The 16,221-nt window shown below is 52.0% G+C and overlaps 1 protein-coding gene across 1 annotated transcript in view; it reads left to right on the plus strand.

The window, feature by feature from the left end:
- SIL1 (SIL1 nucleotide exchange factor) overlaps positions 1–16,221 on the plus strand; it is a 165,432-nt gene that overhangs the window by 5,578 nt on the left and 143,633 nt on the right. The window lies entirely within an intron of this gene.

Below are 16,221 nucleotides of genomic sequence, written 5' to 3' on the forward strand. Positions count from 1 at the left end.
CCACTCCCAACGCCCTTTCACCACTGTCCTTCTCCTTTAGGAAGGATCCTGGGCTGCATTTGCTGTATTCCTGTGGATTTTGCCTGCTGTTGCTGTGTGCTGTTAGTGCCTTGGGGTGCTCATTGTTTCTGATAGTGTAATGGATCCCCTCGTGCCACTGCTGCTCATTTTAATCCTGTGACATGCAGGGGTGAGCAGTCCCTGGTTCACAGAGCAGCAGCCTTTCCACAGAGGAAGCTCTGCGTGGGCTGGAAGTTGACAGCTTTCAGTGATTATATGCTGAACCTTCTTCCTATAAATAATTGATTCACAGGCTGATGAGAACTACAGGAACTTGTCTCTCTGGCATGGGCAGCAGCTGGAAATCTACTGTTTTCCTATAAAATGGATCCAGAGGTGCACTTGCAAGGCTTTTTTATTTCCAGCCTGCTCAGAGGCTGACATGCTCTGCCTGTTGGGAAAGCCCTACCTGCCAACAGCTGCAGCACACCTTGTCCCAGGGCTCGTGCTGGGGACAGCTCTGCCACCTTCAGCCTTTCCCTCGGGAGCTTCAGCCTTTCCCTTTGGGGAGGTTCAGCCTTTCCCTTTGGGGAGGTTCAGCCTTTCCCTCTGGGGAGGTTCAGCCTTTCCCTTTGGGGAGGTTCAGCCTTTCCCTTTGGGGAGGTTCAGCCTTTCCCTCTGGGGAGGTTCAGCCTTTCCCTTTGGGGAGGTTCAGCCTTTCCCTCTGGGGAGGTTCAGCCTTTCCCTTTGGGGAGGTTCAGCCTTTCCCTCTGGGGAGGTTCAGCCTCTCCTTTGGGGAGGTTCAGCCTTTCCCTCTGGGGAGGTTCAGCCTTTCCCTTTGGGGAGGTTCAGCCTTTCCCTTTGGGGAGGTTCAGCCTTTCCCTCGGGAGCTTCAGCCTTTCCCTCTGGGGAGGTTCAGCCTCTCCTTTGGGGAGGTTCAGCCTTTCCCTTTGGGGAGGTTCAGCCTCTCCTTTGGGGAGGTTCACCCTTTCCCTTGGGAGGTTCAGCCTTTCCCTTTGGGGAGGTTCAGCCTTTCCCTTTGGGGAGGTTCAGCCTCTCCTTTGGGGAAATTCAGCCTCTCCTTTGGGGAGGTTCAGCCTCTTCTTTGGGGAAATTCAGCCTTTCCCTCTGGGGGGGTTCAGCCTTTCCCTTTGGGGAGGTTCAGCTTCTCCTTTGGGGAGGTTCAGCTTCTCCTTTGGGGACATTTGCCTTCTTGCTGGAGTCAATGTGTGTGTGTGTGTTGGTGCATCACCATGGAGATGAGGCCGCAGTTGCTGCAGGGTGCAGCCTTTTCCAGGCTCACATGAAAAAAGATGCGGTAATGGGCTCCTGTTATTTAGAGAAAATGATTTCTTGGAGTAAATAAATTGTCAAAGAACACTTGGCATCAGCCCAGGTGCTATTAAGGAGAAGATCTCTTGAAGCCAGAGCTGTGAGGCTCATGCAATATTCACTTGCTTTGCTGTTCCACATCAGGCATTGCCCAACGCTGACTCACTGACCCACTTGTGCTTTTACTTACCCCAAGATACCAAAGCTCCTGTTGCTTTTCTCCTCCCTGGGTATGTATTTCTCATCCTACCAGATCAGCACCTTCCTGCCTCCCTTTCTCTGGCCACTGAGTGTCCAGGCTTTCAGTGCCCCGAGTGGTTACGAGGCTGCTTCGGCCAGGTTTGCAAAGCACGTGGAGGGTGTGTGGCTGGAGGAGCTCTCCCCCATGCAGAAACACCTCTCTGGTTGTGCCAGCACACCCCAAAACCCTGTCTGGTCATGCTGACATTCTTGGGGAGTTGGGACACTGCCTCTTCCATGTGCCTGGTCCTGGCACACTCCTTCCTTGTCTAATTTCTGGTAGGCAGAACCCTCCCAACAAGGTCTGGAAGAGCCCTGTGGCACCTCTCTGCCTCATTGCCTCCACGTCTCATTCCAGACTTCATCTGTAAACCTCCCTTTGCCCTTGCTAAAAACACTGTCTCTTAATTTCTTTCTGCAGGAGTATTATTTAATTTGTAACAGTTTTAGGACGTTATTTGAAAAATCCAATATGAAGCTGTATTTCATTTACTGTAATGATCCACTAATGCAGGCATATTTCAAAGGCAGGCGATGCAGTACTGTGGGGTTTAATTAAATTTTGTTTTTCAAGTAAGCATCAATAGACAGACAATAACAAATGGTGGACAATATGCATACAGAACAAAGTCTCTTCATTTTCCTTTTCAAGACTGTGGAAGTGAAAATGTATAGCCCTTAAAATGGACTTGGCCTGCTCACAACTGCTGCTTTAGCATAGTTAACTCACTTTAGGAGGAGTTTTTTCTTCTTACTCTGCCTAATTAATTTTCTTGCTCTCTTCCTGCCCACAAAATAAACTGTTACACTGTGGAAAATTTCCAGCAGGAGCTGTGGGTGATCTAAATGCTTCTGCAAGTTCTGGACATAATTTTGAATACTGTGTTGGTACCTAGAGTGTGATGGCTCCTCCAGATGGACCCTCCTGAGGGTGACAGAACAGAAGGGCTGGGTGTGAGGTTCCTGTCTCTGGGAACTGGACATGACATGTGCCAGCCTTGGAAAGAGAGGGGAAAATGGTGTTGCTGCCATGGTTGCACTCAAATCAGGAATCAGCAAGTGGCTCTGGAGTGCATTTTGTTCCTTTCCTTCCAGCAAGCGTGGGGTAATCAAGTACAGAGTGTATGTGGGGAAGCTCAGGAAGAGTGTTCCACGTCAGCAGGAGGCTTCTGGGAACCATCCTAGTACTCCCAGCATGGCACTTGGACACGTGCTCTTGGGTAAAGAAATTTGTCAGTGGTGCTGTAAATGGGTTCCTTTGTTCAGATGTGAGGAGCAGGGTGAGATGGGGTGGCTGAGGCAGATTTGGTTTTCTCCAGGAGAATTTACCGTTGTTCAGAAACAGAACCAGAGTTTGCTGAGGAACCTGATGCCAGTGTGACTCCTACTGCACTCCAGCCCTTTGATTCTCTCTGAAATCTCTCAAAGGCAGAGAGCTGAAAAAAGCATGAATTTTTCAGAGGAAGAGTCTCCATTCAGAGATGTGAGTTCAAGCCATGTCCTGGGCTGATGCCATGTCCTGGGTTGATGCCTAAAGCTTTGCCTGCTTAACCTGCCTTCAAAGGCTGGGGGCAAGGGCTGTGCCTGGGGCTGGCACTGCTTTCCACCCCTGAGCTGGGCTGGATCACAGTCCAGAGAGCTGTTGGCTGCAAACTGGAGCATGCAAAGGCTGGGAATCTGTGGGAACCTGACTCCTGATGTCTGAGCAGCTGTGAGTGCCTGAAAAGCATCGCTGTAAATGACAGACTGGAGGCTGTAACCTCCTCCTCCTCCCCGGGATCTCGGTGTAACACTTCCCGCGTTCCAGGCACAGCCTGTGTTTGCTCCTTGCTGGAATCAGCACCACCAATCCTTTACAGCTCTCCTGGTGCCTGGGCTGGCTGAGAGCTGTGTTCTGAGCTGGGTGAGAAGCTGCTGGAACAACGGATGGGGTCCTGTGCTCCGTGCCAGTCCCTGTGGCTGGAGAGGAGTCCTGGTACAGATAAAAGGGGTCTACATAAAACTCGTCATCAGGCACCAGATGCTCTTTAAATAAGCTGGAAAAACCCCACAGAGCTGAGGTTTGTACTGGCCTTGCTAATTCTGGGGGAATGCCCCGTGCCTGATTCCTTGTTCTTCCCTTGTTCCTTGCTTCAGGCTGCCAGATTTCCCATTTGCTCACTTATTCCTGTGGATAGGCAGTGTCGAGGTTCTGTTGCTGGGCTTTGAAGCAGGAGGTTGCTTTCTGGTGACTTGGAGCAACACCTCCAGTTTCTCCTGACCTTCCTTTGCATCTCCTGCCTTTCTCCCCGTGGCTGCTCTCACTTTGCCATGAATGAATCTCCTCCCATCCAGGAGCCTCAGGCCTCTTGCAGACTCACTTTTATGGGGCCATTATCCATCATCTACAGAAGGAATGGCTTTCCTGGCTATGGCAGGGCTCAGGTGGCTGCTCGCAGGTGGAGCCCACTGGAATATCTGGAGCCAGCTGAGCCCTGGGCTGAGAGATGTGCCCTCTGCGCAGTCCAGGGAGTGCTTGACTCTGCTCTTTGCAGGAGCAGGTGGGTGATTTGAGATCCTCCCAGTTCTGCTGGCGTGATTTATTCTTGCAGAAGTGCCTGCAGCAGTTTTAGGGGTTTGTTCTGCCCAGCAGGATCACAGACAAGGACATGGCCAGGCCCTGTGCTTTAGTGGTTCTTGCAGGAGTGTGCAGCAAACGGGACCTGTGAGGGGCCTCAATGCAAGGGCACAACCCAATGCATGGGAAACTTCAATGGTGCTTGGGAATGAACAAAAAAAAGTCTCCAGGACTATTTAAAAGGAAAAAATTAGTAATCTTTAATTCAGTTTTGAGGGAATTCTTGTAGCAGGAGAGCATGTGCTGGCTGGGAGGGAAGAATCACTTGCTCAGACAAGTGATAATCCATTGCAGCCCGTTCCAGACACTTGCCAGATACCAGCCCTCCTCAGGCCTCCCTGGATGAGCGAGCTGCTGTGCCACTGGATGAGGATTGTGGAGTTTCTGGACTATGCAGAGTGACAATTTAAACACCAAATCCTTGCTCCTAGTGGGAGCTGCTGCTGGCTGCCTGGCATGGGGGTGCTGCAGGGGCGCCGATGTCTCCCAACAAGAAGAAGTGTGCTGGTCTCCACGAGCACTCGGGGCTGACACCGGCCGGCTCGCTTCCTTGGATTTCTCCTCTGGAGTTTGGCAGCCGTCTGCTTCAGGGAGCACAGTGGCCTCATAAGAGTTTATTTGATCTGACACATGACAAATTGTTTCTGCTGGCGGCTACTTGAGGCGCAGTCTGTTCGCTGGCAGCCGCGGCTCTGCGGGCGCTGGGAAGTGGAGGAAGGCAGGCCTGCCTCCTCCTCTCAGGAAACATCAGCGCAGGGAGCGTTGCTTTGACCCCCCTGCCATCCCAGCCTCCCTCCTGCTGGTTGATAATGGTGCTGTTGGCATGGATTATTAACGATGTTTGTGTGCTGGGTGTGTCTGTAGGTGCTGGCTGTGGTTCCCCTGGCGTGTTGGCTGCGGGGCAGAGGAGAGCCTGTCTTCTGGAGCCAGACCCAGTTGCCATTAAAAAGGCTTTGTTAAATTCCTTTTTTTAGGACACCCTTTTAGCTCTGCAATGAGGAGCAGAATATTACATTCCTCAGCAGAATAAAAAGTACCTGTCCCCTGTGAGATAGTGTAAATACATTTTATCTGTTCTATTACCTGCAGTTTTCAGAATATGTCCCCTAAGCATTTTAATCTTGTTTTCCAGAGTTGTCTCAGAGTGAAGAATCACTCCTATTTGCAACTTTGGGAATGATTACTTGTTCATTAATTTCTTCCCTTTCCTGCTGTCCATCTATTATTGCTTCCAAGAGAAAAAAAACCCTCTCTGTAAATCTCTGCCGAAACAGGGCAGAGTGCCTGATTAGACAGAGAGTTATGTGTGCTGGGAATGTGCTCCTGGGAGCTCATCCTGGAGCCGTGGATGGAGCCCCGGGTGCTGCTGTTCAATGCCCTTGGGCACACACAGCCTGCCAGGTGATGCCTTTTCCTTGGTCTTAAAATTGAGAGCCAGACACAGTTAGGGGATAAAGGGGTTTTATCTGGGTATTCACTAAGGATCTTTATGGTGCAGCATTTCACCAAGGTGGAATTTGCTGAAATGCACACACACAGTAGATTGCATATACAATTTCATAGACCTTGCAAATTAGGGTATCTAACAAAGATGCCCCAATGAGAGACTTGAATGAGTAGCGTGATATCTTCCTATTTCAAAGTATTCCTCTCTAGTTTGGGCTTAATTTTAGTTTACAGGATGTATTTTAGAGGGGACCTTGGTTTCTTAAGATAGCGTAGGGCTTTCTGGGCTCCAGCTGCAAGGCCTTTAGGATGTTTGGTTCTCTGGCCTAGCAGAATGCCAGCTTGATGGCAAGTTATCAGACTTAAGGAATTACAGGTGTGAATGTTAAGGGCACTTAACATACAATACATAAAAGAATATAAAATACATAAAAGTTATATAAAAGAAAAGGAAAAAAAAATGCATCATGGCATCACAGGTGCCCAGGCTGGCTCTCTGCTCCTTGCCCTGGGATGAACAAGCCCAGCAAGCAGCACGTGCCAGGGCAGCCAGGAACACCTGGAGCACACCTGGAGCACACCTGGAGCACACCTGGAGCACAGTGGTGAGGCAGGAGCTGAGGTCAGGGCAGCTCCAGCACCCGAGCAGGGCTTTGCTCCAGCCGTGCTTTGCCTGCAGTGCCGGGGCTGTTACAAAACAGGAACGAGACGGGACAATATGAGCAGTTCCTGCTGCCACGCTTTTGTCCAGCAGCTAAAAGCCAGCTCAGAGGGTTTTGTGGAAGCCTTGTTTGCTTTGGTCTTTTTTTTGCTCTTTCTTTAAGTACAGACTTAAAAGGGCTGGAGACTGGAGGCCACTGTAATTATTATTTCTTCCTGAATAGCACAATAAATGTACCATTTGTTCCACAAATGGCAGGGTCCTTGCCTCGGAAAACATATGCGGCCTGTTCCCACTGCTGTTCCCTTTGACATGTGAGGAACTGCCCCTGCCTGCCTCTGGGTGTGTGGAGATTTCTCACTCCCTCACTGGGGTCCGTGCCAGAACTTGTCTTGACATGTGACGTGTGTGGTCACTGGAAGTCACTGTGGAGGCTGTCACTGAAGCAGCCTGGATTCACAGAGCAGCTTCATTTAGATGGCAGCTGATGGAGGAGCTCTGCAGAAGAGCTGGGGATAAAATCTGTGTGCAGGAGGGGACAGCTGAGCTCTGTGGTCACCGTGGCAGAAGCTCAGGCACGTACAGACGTGCAGAGCTGTGCTGGAAGTGCTGTGCACAGGCAGCTGCTCAGGATGTTCTGGTGTCTCAGAGCAGAGAGGAAGGTGCTGCAGGTGCATCTTTGATCAGAGCTGAGTGTGTGTAGGAACAGCCTGCTGCTCACTCTGACAGCAGGTTTCGAGCTCTTGGCTTTGCCTTGCAGCAAACACCAAGACATGGAGAGTGAAAGTCCCTGTGTCCTTTGGCTTGGGTGTTTGCAGAGCCAGCAGGTGCAGTGACAGCCAGGACTGTCAAAGGAAGAACCCTCTGTGGGCCAGTGCTGCTCAGCTGCTGAGATATGCCAGTCCATGAAATGGCTCTTTATAGGGTGTCTCACCAAAAGGATTTTCCTTTTGAGTGTCCGGATCTCGTGCTGCTGGTCTGAGCTCCAGATGAGAACCAGTGCATTGACTGGAAGGTACTGAGGTTACAGACAGAGTAATTGTCCCTTGGATGAGAAGACTGTGGAGGAAACCCACTCAGTTCTGGTCACCTCTCTGTTCTCCTCCTTCCTCAGTGCAGGTTTTGGAGTGCTGTGGCTGAGGGGCAGTGAGATGGAGTTAAGGTCCTGCTCCTGAGTGAACCCCACAGCTCTGAGGAGCAGGGAGCCTGGTCATGCAGCCCAGCAGGGACCTGGGGACTGGGAGCTTGGCTGCCTCTTTAATTCTCTGTCCATGACCCGTCAGTTCAGGTCTCCCTGGGGCAGCAGAGCGTTCCCTGTGAGAGGAGCCTGGCCTGGTGGCTGCCGTGGTTCTGGCAGCACAGGCGTTCACAGGAAAGCTGTTTCAAAACCTCTGCTGGGATTCATGAGACCTTCAGAGTCAGGTTCTCCACTTAGTCAACTTTTTATAAGGATTTAAGGCCGAGGAGCTCTTTGAAGCGCCGATGCAGCTTGTTCTGCCATGACAAGGTGGAGATGAACGCTGGCGTGACTTCCATTCCCCAAGGAAAATGCTCTTTTGCACGGATCACAAGCTGTGGCTCTACTGCTGTTTGAAGAGACCAGAGGAATCTCAGTGCCACATCAAAGCCTTTCCCTCTGAAGCTGAGGTGCTGGGGAGCTCCAGCTCCATGTCCCACGTGTTTGGGCAGCAGAAGGAAAGAAGGTCCCTGAACCAGGGGTCGCTTGGGGGATCAAAGCTCTGCTTAGCAGAGGCTGACGAGGCAAAAAGCCAGGATGGCAGCAGAAGGACACAAACCCTATGGAAGATCTGGGCCATCTGATAACAGACCCCCAGAGGGGCCTGGGAGAGCTTCTGCTCTGCTGGAGGAGTGGGGCCAGCATCTCCCCCCGAGGAGGCAGACCTGCAGTGTCCTGGCCTTGACTGGAGCCATTCCGTTGTGCCTGAGGGATTGTTTAATTAAAAAGAATGCTGCACCATCACATTTCAACTGTTTTCTCCATACATTGCTGCAAGTAACATCTAAAATAGCTCTAAAAGGCAACAAACCATTCCCCAAAGTAGGGGTGGAAGATGAAGAACAAGAGAGGGAAGGAATTATGTTCTCTTTCAGCTTTCTGTTTCTGTGCATTTGTTTCTGCATTTGCAGCCCTTGGGGCTTGTTTTAATTTAAATTTCCTAAGGAAAAACCCTGCTGAAGGGATGCTGCCTGCAGTGGCTGGCTGTTCTGCTTTGGCTTTGTCCTGGGGAAGCTTTGATGCTTGGGAAGCAAGAGTTGCTTTTCAGTCTTGGAGGGAAATGCCTGGATACAGGAATGGCAACCACCACGAGAATCACTTCTGGATGATGGGGCTGGCCGTCTCTCAGCTCTCCCTTCATGCTCATTCCTGTCCCAGGGCTTATTTAATTGTTCAACAAAGGCATCCTCTGCAACCACTGAGAAAGGAACAGTGCAGGGAGGGAAAAAACACAAACTTGCATCAAGCCTTTCATCCAAGCACAAGAAGATATTGCTGCTGACCTCAGTGGAAGCAGCCTTGGTTGTAACTGTGGTGTCTGTGTTGGGAGTGGAGCAGCTGAGCCCCAGTGTGGGGATTGACGTGTCTGGATTGATGCAGGGACTGGGGACAAAGCCAGGACTGGTCCTGAGGGAACCTGAGTGGCAGCAGGTTGTGTTCATCCCCAGAGAGCTCCCTATTCCCCTTCAGGGGAGGGTTTGACATTGGCTTGTTAGGGCTTTATTCCAGGTTTTGTTGCCAGTCTGGCATCTCCTGAGTGGGTTTGACCCATGAGTGGATCCCAGTGGCCTCTGCCTTTTCAGCTGGGAGCTTGCCACAAAACTGGAAGCGTGTGGGAGCCGAGCCAGGGCTGGACATCCAACCAGGCATCCCATGAGATCAATCCACAAGCTGCTATGCCATGTTATTCCTGGCCACATATCCAGAGCACGCAGCCCCACGTTTGCTGCCCATGTGCCATCCTGCTCCCTGCTGCTCCCTCTCCCCGGGGCTGTCACAGGAGTCACAGCTGTCACCACCGCCTGGTGCTCTGTGGAGAGGTGAGAAAATGCATTTTTCACAAAGCTCACAGCTCAATGTTCCTGAGGATCAATAGGGCAGCTGGAGGAGTCCCTCCTGTGCCCGCTGTTGGGGCACCTCTGTGCCAGGTGCTCTGCAGGGAGTGGCAGTGGGTTCCTTGGCTTGGCAATCCCCGTGGGAAACCTCCAGGCTGAGCTGGGGCTGGGACAGGCTGAGGTACAGCCACGGGGAGGGATGGTGGTACTGGGCAGGCGGCGTGGTGCGGGTCCTGCTCTGGGAGTCGTGTGCTGGATCCATCACTGCTGGATTTCTATAACACTGAGCAGGAATTTTGCATGGTTTCTTAACCTCTTAATTGAGTTTCTTTATAGGGAAGCCAGCATCTGACAGGGGAAGGAGGTTGTTATTCCCTGTGAGAGGCACGGGTGAACAGCAGGAACTTGGAAAATACAAGAAGCTGTTTCCAGGGAGGCTGGGAATAAGCCAGTTAAATCTTTGGCAATTCATGGGCCCAGCTGCAGTGGGACATCAGGGTTCTCTGGGACCTTGTTAGTGCAGCATTTGCTTTCTTTCCCGTTAGATTCTCCAAGCTTGGGAAAACAGAGGGGATAAAAACACGCTGAATGCTGGCAGACTCCTGGGATAGTGTAAGGCAAGGTGTCACCCTGCAAATAGGGACTGATGGAAAGGATAGATCTGAGTGGGGGAGAAAACATCACTTATTGCATGTGTTGTGCATGGGAAATTACAGCAAGGAGTGGGAGATGGGAATAGGCACAGGCAGGACGAGAGGTGTTTTCGGCTGGGGTTTGGGGTGGTGGGGAGGTGAGGAGGAAGGGGAAAGCTGTTTCAGGTGGCTGAGGTCAGGCAGTGTGACAGCTTTCAGGAAGATGTTTGTCCTGAAGGTCCCTGCGCATCTCTCATCTCCAGGCAAGTCCTGAAGTCCTAAATTGGTGCAAATCAGCACCAGCGCTCTGGTGCGGGCTCAAAGGTCTGCGGAGCAGAGTGTCATGTGGTGTGCAGGCAGTGCAGAGCCCTGCGAGAGCAGCTGCCAGAAATTCAGATAGATGCACTGCTTATAAATAATAAATGATAAATTCAGCCTCTGATCTCCAAGGCACGCTCTGCTTCTGCACGCTCCATGCTGGCAGAGACGATCCCCCATCCTGGACTCAGCGGTCTCTCTCTGGCGTGGGGGTCTGAGGGATGCTGGGGAGGCAGCTCGTGGAATTGGGGTCGTGCTGAGCCACGGTGGAGCGTGGCCCCTTCTGCCACCAGCACTAATGAGCGTGGCCCCTTGTGCCAGGGCTGCTAACGAGCCGTGGGCAGGGCAAGGGCAGCCTCGCTCGGGCTTCAAACCACCCAAGCACAAAGCTGTGCTCCTGCCCTCTGGAGAGCAGCGTTTTGTGTGAATGCAGCACGCTGAACGAATTAATTAAGGCAATTTAAATGATAGACTAAACGATGCTTAGTGTTAAACTGTGCGAGTTGTATAAACAGCAGGGTCAGGGTTGCTGTGGCTGGGTACAAGGGGCGATTCCGGCTTTATCCAAGTGATGCACGACAACTCTCTCCTCTGCTCTTGGGGGAGCTGTGGCTGTGCTGGTGAAGCTGTTGGTGCCAAGAGCTGCCCTTGCCATGCCTGGGCTCTGCTGGGCTGTGTCCTGCTGCTGGATACATCCCTGTCCTGCTCCTGGCCCCTGGTAGTGCTGTGCTGGTGTCACGGCTGAGCTGCTGCTCCAGGGGCCGGTGTGAGCTGATGGCTGCACAGGTAGCCTGCAGGGGTTATTAATATTTATTGTAATTATTTGTTAGCAGCTGTTACAAAGGTTGCATGAGCGCTCTGTAAACATGTTTGTGCCGTGGTTCTCCTGCCCCTCACACCCACAGTTCCCTCCTGTGGGCTGGGTCCAGTTTGGAGCAGGACCTGGTGCCTGTGCTGAGCCCAGCTCAGTCCTGCCAGCCTCAAAGCCTGCCTTCCTTGCTGTGTGGGCTCTCTGGAGGCAGCAAGAAGGTGTTCCCACAACTTCTCCCTTTGTGGAGGAGTGTTTTTAACATGCCAGAGCAGAGCCCTAGTAGGAGTAAATGATGAGGAGCAAGCAAGAAGAATAAATGTTTTTTTAAACCAATTTCATAAGCGACATGAATGGAACGGTCTGTATGGCAGCTGCACCCTCTCCACTGAGATCCTGGAGGTGTGAGGGTGCTTGCAAACAACTTCTGCTCCCTGGGCTGCCTTACCTGTCTGGGGCTTCGTGCCCAGGTGGGACCCTCTGGCAGGGCTTGGGGCTCTCACTGCAGTGGGCTCCTGTGTGGGTTGGGGACACAGGGGTGCTTTCCTGAGGACAGGCTGCCTGTGATGCCTTGAGAGGCTGCCTGGAACAGAGGCTGAGCAGAGTTAAAGGAATAAAGCAGGGATTTACTAAAAAGCCTTCAAAGGATACACCTTGGGCAGTACAATGGCCTGGCTGAGGCTACACTAAACATGGACCCAAGATGGACACCTGGTCATGAATTTTCACACTTTGATCAGTTTGGTCCATTTCCATATTGGTGTTAATTGTGCAATTCCAGCTCCAGGTGATGCAGTCCCATCCTCCTGGGTTGCTCTCCTCAGTTCACTGCTGGTTACACTTTCTGGGCCTGAAGCTGCAATGGTGTCCTTGGTTCTGGGGCTGGAAAAGGATTGTTGTGTCTGACCACACTGTAAAGAGAACTTGCCAACACTTCCTATGAAGTTCAGAGCTATGTATCAGTGCAGTAGAGAATCTGGAAAATATGAAAGTTGAAATTTAAGGCATTGTCTGGAGGAGCAGAGCTGCTGAGATCAGCCTGGGCATTGACCTCAGGTGATGGGGTGTGCAGGTTGTCCTGCTTGAAAGCACAGGATTGTGCAGACCCAGATAGTGACTGGGGAAGGGCATTGGTCTGTGGGCTCCCAGTAATCCTCTGTGGGCTCCCAGTAATCCTCTTTTTGCCCACCAGCTGTTTCCTCTCTTAGGAGAGGCTGAGTTTCAGTTCCAAAGCTCCTCTTTCTCCTGTTGGTGTCCTGTACAGTCATCGAGCAGGAGGGACAGCTGGCCACAGGGTGCTCCCAAGGTGTCTGTAGCATACCAGCAAACACGAGTGCTCCTCACAGACCTGGGGACCCTCTTGCTCAGAGGAGGAAAACTGCAGGTCAGGTCAGTTAAATTTCCTTCTCTTTCTCCGTGGCACTGTGACTTAGCCCATCACACTGCACTCGGCCCGGATGCCACCCATTAAAAGGACATTGTGTGTGAAGGGGACCTCTGTGATCGTGTCCTGAGAGCCTCTCCAGTCCCACAGCCCCTGTGCACGGCTGCCTGGAGATCATTTCTGAGCTGCTGTTGCCCAGGAAACTTCCCCTTCAGCAGCAGAGGCTGAGAGTGCCGGCAGGTCTTTGTGCCATGGTTCAGCTGGAGGTGCTTGGGCCGTGTTCCTCGAGGTTTTCCAGCTGTGCCCTGCACTCATGGAGGGAGCTGCCATACTCAGAGTGCTGCTGGAGCTGCCATTGCCACCTCCCATCTGGGAAACCTGGCCTGAGTTAGTTCATCTGCAGGCAAGTTTTGCAAGACTGTAATACCGATCCCGCTCCCTCAGGTCATCCTGAGATGAAAACAAGGATTAGCTTGTTGTTATTGTTTTTTCTTAGAGATAATTGGTATTTTTGTATCAGCACTGGTGTGCAGCAGGACCAGGACAGTGCCTGTCCCCTGTGCTGGCACTGCTGAGGCACCTCCAATCTTGTGTCCAGTTCTGAGCTCTCATGGCAAGAAAAACAAGGAAGGAATGGAGCTGGGGAAGGGGCTGGAAAGCCAGTGCTGTGAGGAGCAGCTGGGAAAGGGGCTCAGCATGGAGAAAAGGAAGCTCAGGGGGAACCTTCTCCAGGAGGGTGGAGCCAGGTTGGGGTTAGGCTCTGCTCACAGGGAACAAGGGACAAGATAAGAGGAAATGTCCTCCAGGCTCTGCCAGGGGAGGCTCAGGGTGGACAGCAGCAGGAATTTCCCCATGGAAAGAGAGCTCAGGGATTGGAACTGCCCAGGGAGGTTTGCAGTGCCCATCCCTGGAGGTGTCCCAGGAAGGGCTGGAGGTGGCACTGAGTGCTCTGGGCTGGGGACAAGGTGGGGATTTGGCACAGCTTGGACTCGATGGTCTTCGAAGTCTCTTCCAACCTCAATGATTCAGTCATTCTGCTTCCAGCTGGCTGCAAAGCCAGAGGCTGATGACGGGGCTGAGCAGCTCTGGGAGGTCTGTGTGCTCTCCTGGAGCAGCAGATCAGAATGCAGATGAGGCTCCAGGCGGGTTTGTTGGAGTGGCACAGGACAGGCAGCGTGGGCTCTGTGCCGGGACATGAAAGCGCAGAGCGCTGCCAGCAGCAGGAGGCATTAATGAAATGTGCTCTTCTCTCTGGCTCCCTTTGAGCTGTCACCTGTGCCTACAGGAGCTGCGTTCCTGGGGCTCTGCAGCTCCCTGGTGCACAGCTCTGCCACCAGTGGAAATGGCCCTGCTAATGGGGACACAACTCCAGGCTGTTGTTTCTGCCACTGCTGGCGGATTTCGGGAGCTGTGGAGCAGAACCTCCCAGCCAGCAACATCTCCTCTGACAGGAGGATTACTGCCAGCAGTGGAGGCTTCTCAGAGTCTGACCCTTTGCTCTTTCCCTAGTACCTGATTTTGTTTGACAAAAAAGGATTATTTTAAAAAAAAATCAGCCCCTCCACTCTGCACAAGGGGAATTTGTGGCTGTCCTAGGCTGGTTTTTGCTGCTGCCTGGCTGCTGTACGTGAGTGCTCCTGGATCCGCAAAGACACCCTCAAATCCAAGCAAACATTCCTTGTGCAGGTGGGGTCACCATGACCACCCTTCTGCTTTGCAGGCTGCAAAGGGCTGTTTCTGTAAATCCATTGTGTCCACAGAGCATTCTGTGTGGAAATCCTCTGCGTGTGTCTGTCTGTCAGGAGATGTCAGCAGGTGCAGGCTGCTCTCCAGGAGCTCCAGAGCCCTGAGTTGCACATGTTGGCTCCTCCTGCCTACCTGGGACCGAAGCAAAGTGCTAATTGTTGTGCAGATGTCATCTGCCAGGCAGGCAGGAGGCTGGAGGCTTGAAAGAGGCTGTGCTGTCATTTGCTACCAGCCTCCTCGGTACACGTGAGCTCTATTTTTATTGGGAGTGTGCGTTTGCTTTGCTTTCAGCCACTGCTTTGTTGAATTTCTTTTTTTTTTTTTTTTTTTTTCTTTTTATTTCCAGGCTTGCAGATAAAGTTTGAGAGATACATCTATTTTTCATTATTCCAGTTTTGCTGCTTGTTTTAAAACTGAAAAAAACCCCAAACCCCTCAACCAAACCCAAAAACCTGTTCCCTGTGTAAAAAGCAGCAGTTTGTTCTGAGATGAGAGGGAATTGTGTGTCGTGGTCACCCTGGACTGAGGACACTGAGCAGAAGATGCAGATCTTCTGGGAGCAGAGGGAGTTGGAGCCTGCACTGAGCTCTGGGTGTGCCAGCTCAGGAGCCTGGTGTTGGCTGTAGCCTGGTTTTGCTTGGCCATGGCCCAGGAGAGAGATGGAGGCTCTGGCCACAGGTTGCCTTATGAAAACAGGGAGCTTTTCTTCTACTCCAGCTGTGTTTTAATAAGGGCTTGTGGGTCCTCGAGGTGGTTCTTTGACCCTTTGGGAAAGAGGAGACATGGAAGGAGGAAATGGGAGGTGATTCTTTCCTGCACTGTGTGAGTTAAGCAGGAGAACTCATTGCTCAGGGATGCTGTGAGTGTCAGAAATCCAGATCTGTTCCAAAGCCAATTAATGAGAAAAATCCAGTTGATGTGGTAGAGGTGGCTCAGAGGTAGGGGCTGCTGTTCAGGAAGGCTCTGGCTCAGGAGTTTTTGGCACATCAGGTGTACTGTTACCTCTGCTCCCTGCTCTGTCCCTCTCCTGTCCAGCACTGACCAGGGGGATGCAGGGGGTTGCTTTTTCTTTTTCTGGCAAAAACCAAGCAGGGAGAGGAAGAAGTGACAAGATGGAGTGGAGAGACAAGGTCCCAGTGGAAGGGTGGAAAGAGAGGAGGCTTCTCTCCATGTCCCTGAAGGCTTCTGGGGGCGGAGGCTCTTTGGTGGCAGGAGCTGGCATTGGGTGCTGCTGTGAGCAGGTTTTCTGCTTTGTGGGACACAAAGCTGTTGCTTCGAGGAGGGAAGACTCTGCTCTCTGATGTGCCATCCTGATGGACAGCAAAGCAAGATATTTCGGACTGTGTGTAGGGGAGGAAATTCTTAAAAACCTGGATAGGAGTAGGAGCAGACTTGATGGAGGGATGAGTAATGAAGGAGTGTTTGAACGGAACTAATCAGTCCCATCTTCTTTCAAAAGACCTCATTTAGTTTAATTTAGCAGCGTGTAAATTTAGAGCCAATCAAAGGAAACACTTGTGCAGCCTGTGTGCTGGCAGGCTGCTGCTCTCCCTACCCCAGCAGCGAGCTGAAGGCCGTGGGTGGATCCCCAGCCTCGTGTGCGAGGCGCTGGGGGCACACGTGTGTGTGCTCACACTCACAGGGTGGGCACACCAGCTCCGTGCCCGGGACTGGCACCCAGCACAGCAGAACCCTTTGTTTTCCCCCTCTTTTGTTCTGCAGGAGATCGGGGTGGCTCTGTGCCCTGGTTCCCCTGAGCCTGGCCAGAGCCAGCTCCTGGCCCCACGGCTCGGCTGAGCCGCTGCTCTGAGCAGCAAGGGAAAGCCTTGTGCTGTAGGAACCACCGAGTAAACCTCACTGACCTCTGCAAAATGTTGTTTTCCTCAAGAAAAACCTACATATGGATTAGATAAACCCCTGATCCTTGGACAGCTGGTCGTTTTGTTTAATTTGAATTAACGCAGC

Source organism: Poecile atricapillus, chromosome 13, assembly GCF_030490865.1.
Source record: "Poecile atricapillus isolate bPoeAtr1 chromosome 13, bPoeAtr1.hap1, whole genome shotgun sequence".
NCBI classification, from domain to species: domain Eukaryota; kingdom Metazoa; phylum Chordata; class Aves; order Passeriformes; family Paridae; genus Poecile; species Poecile atricapillus.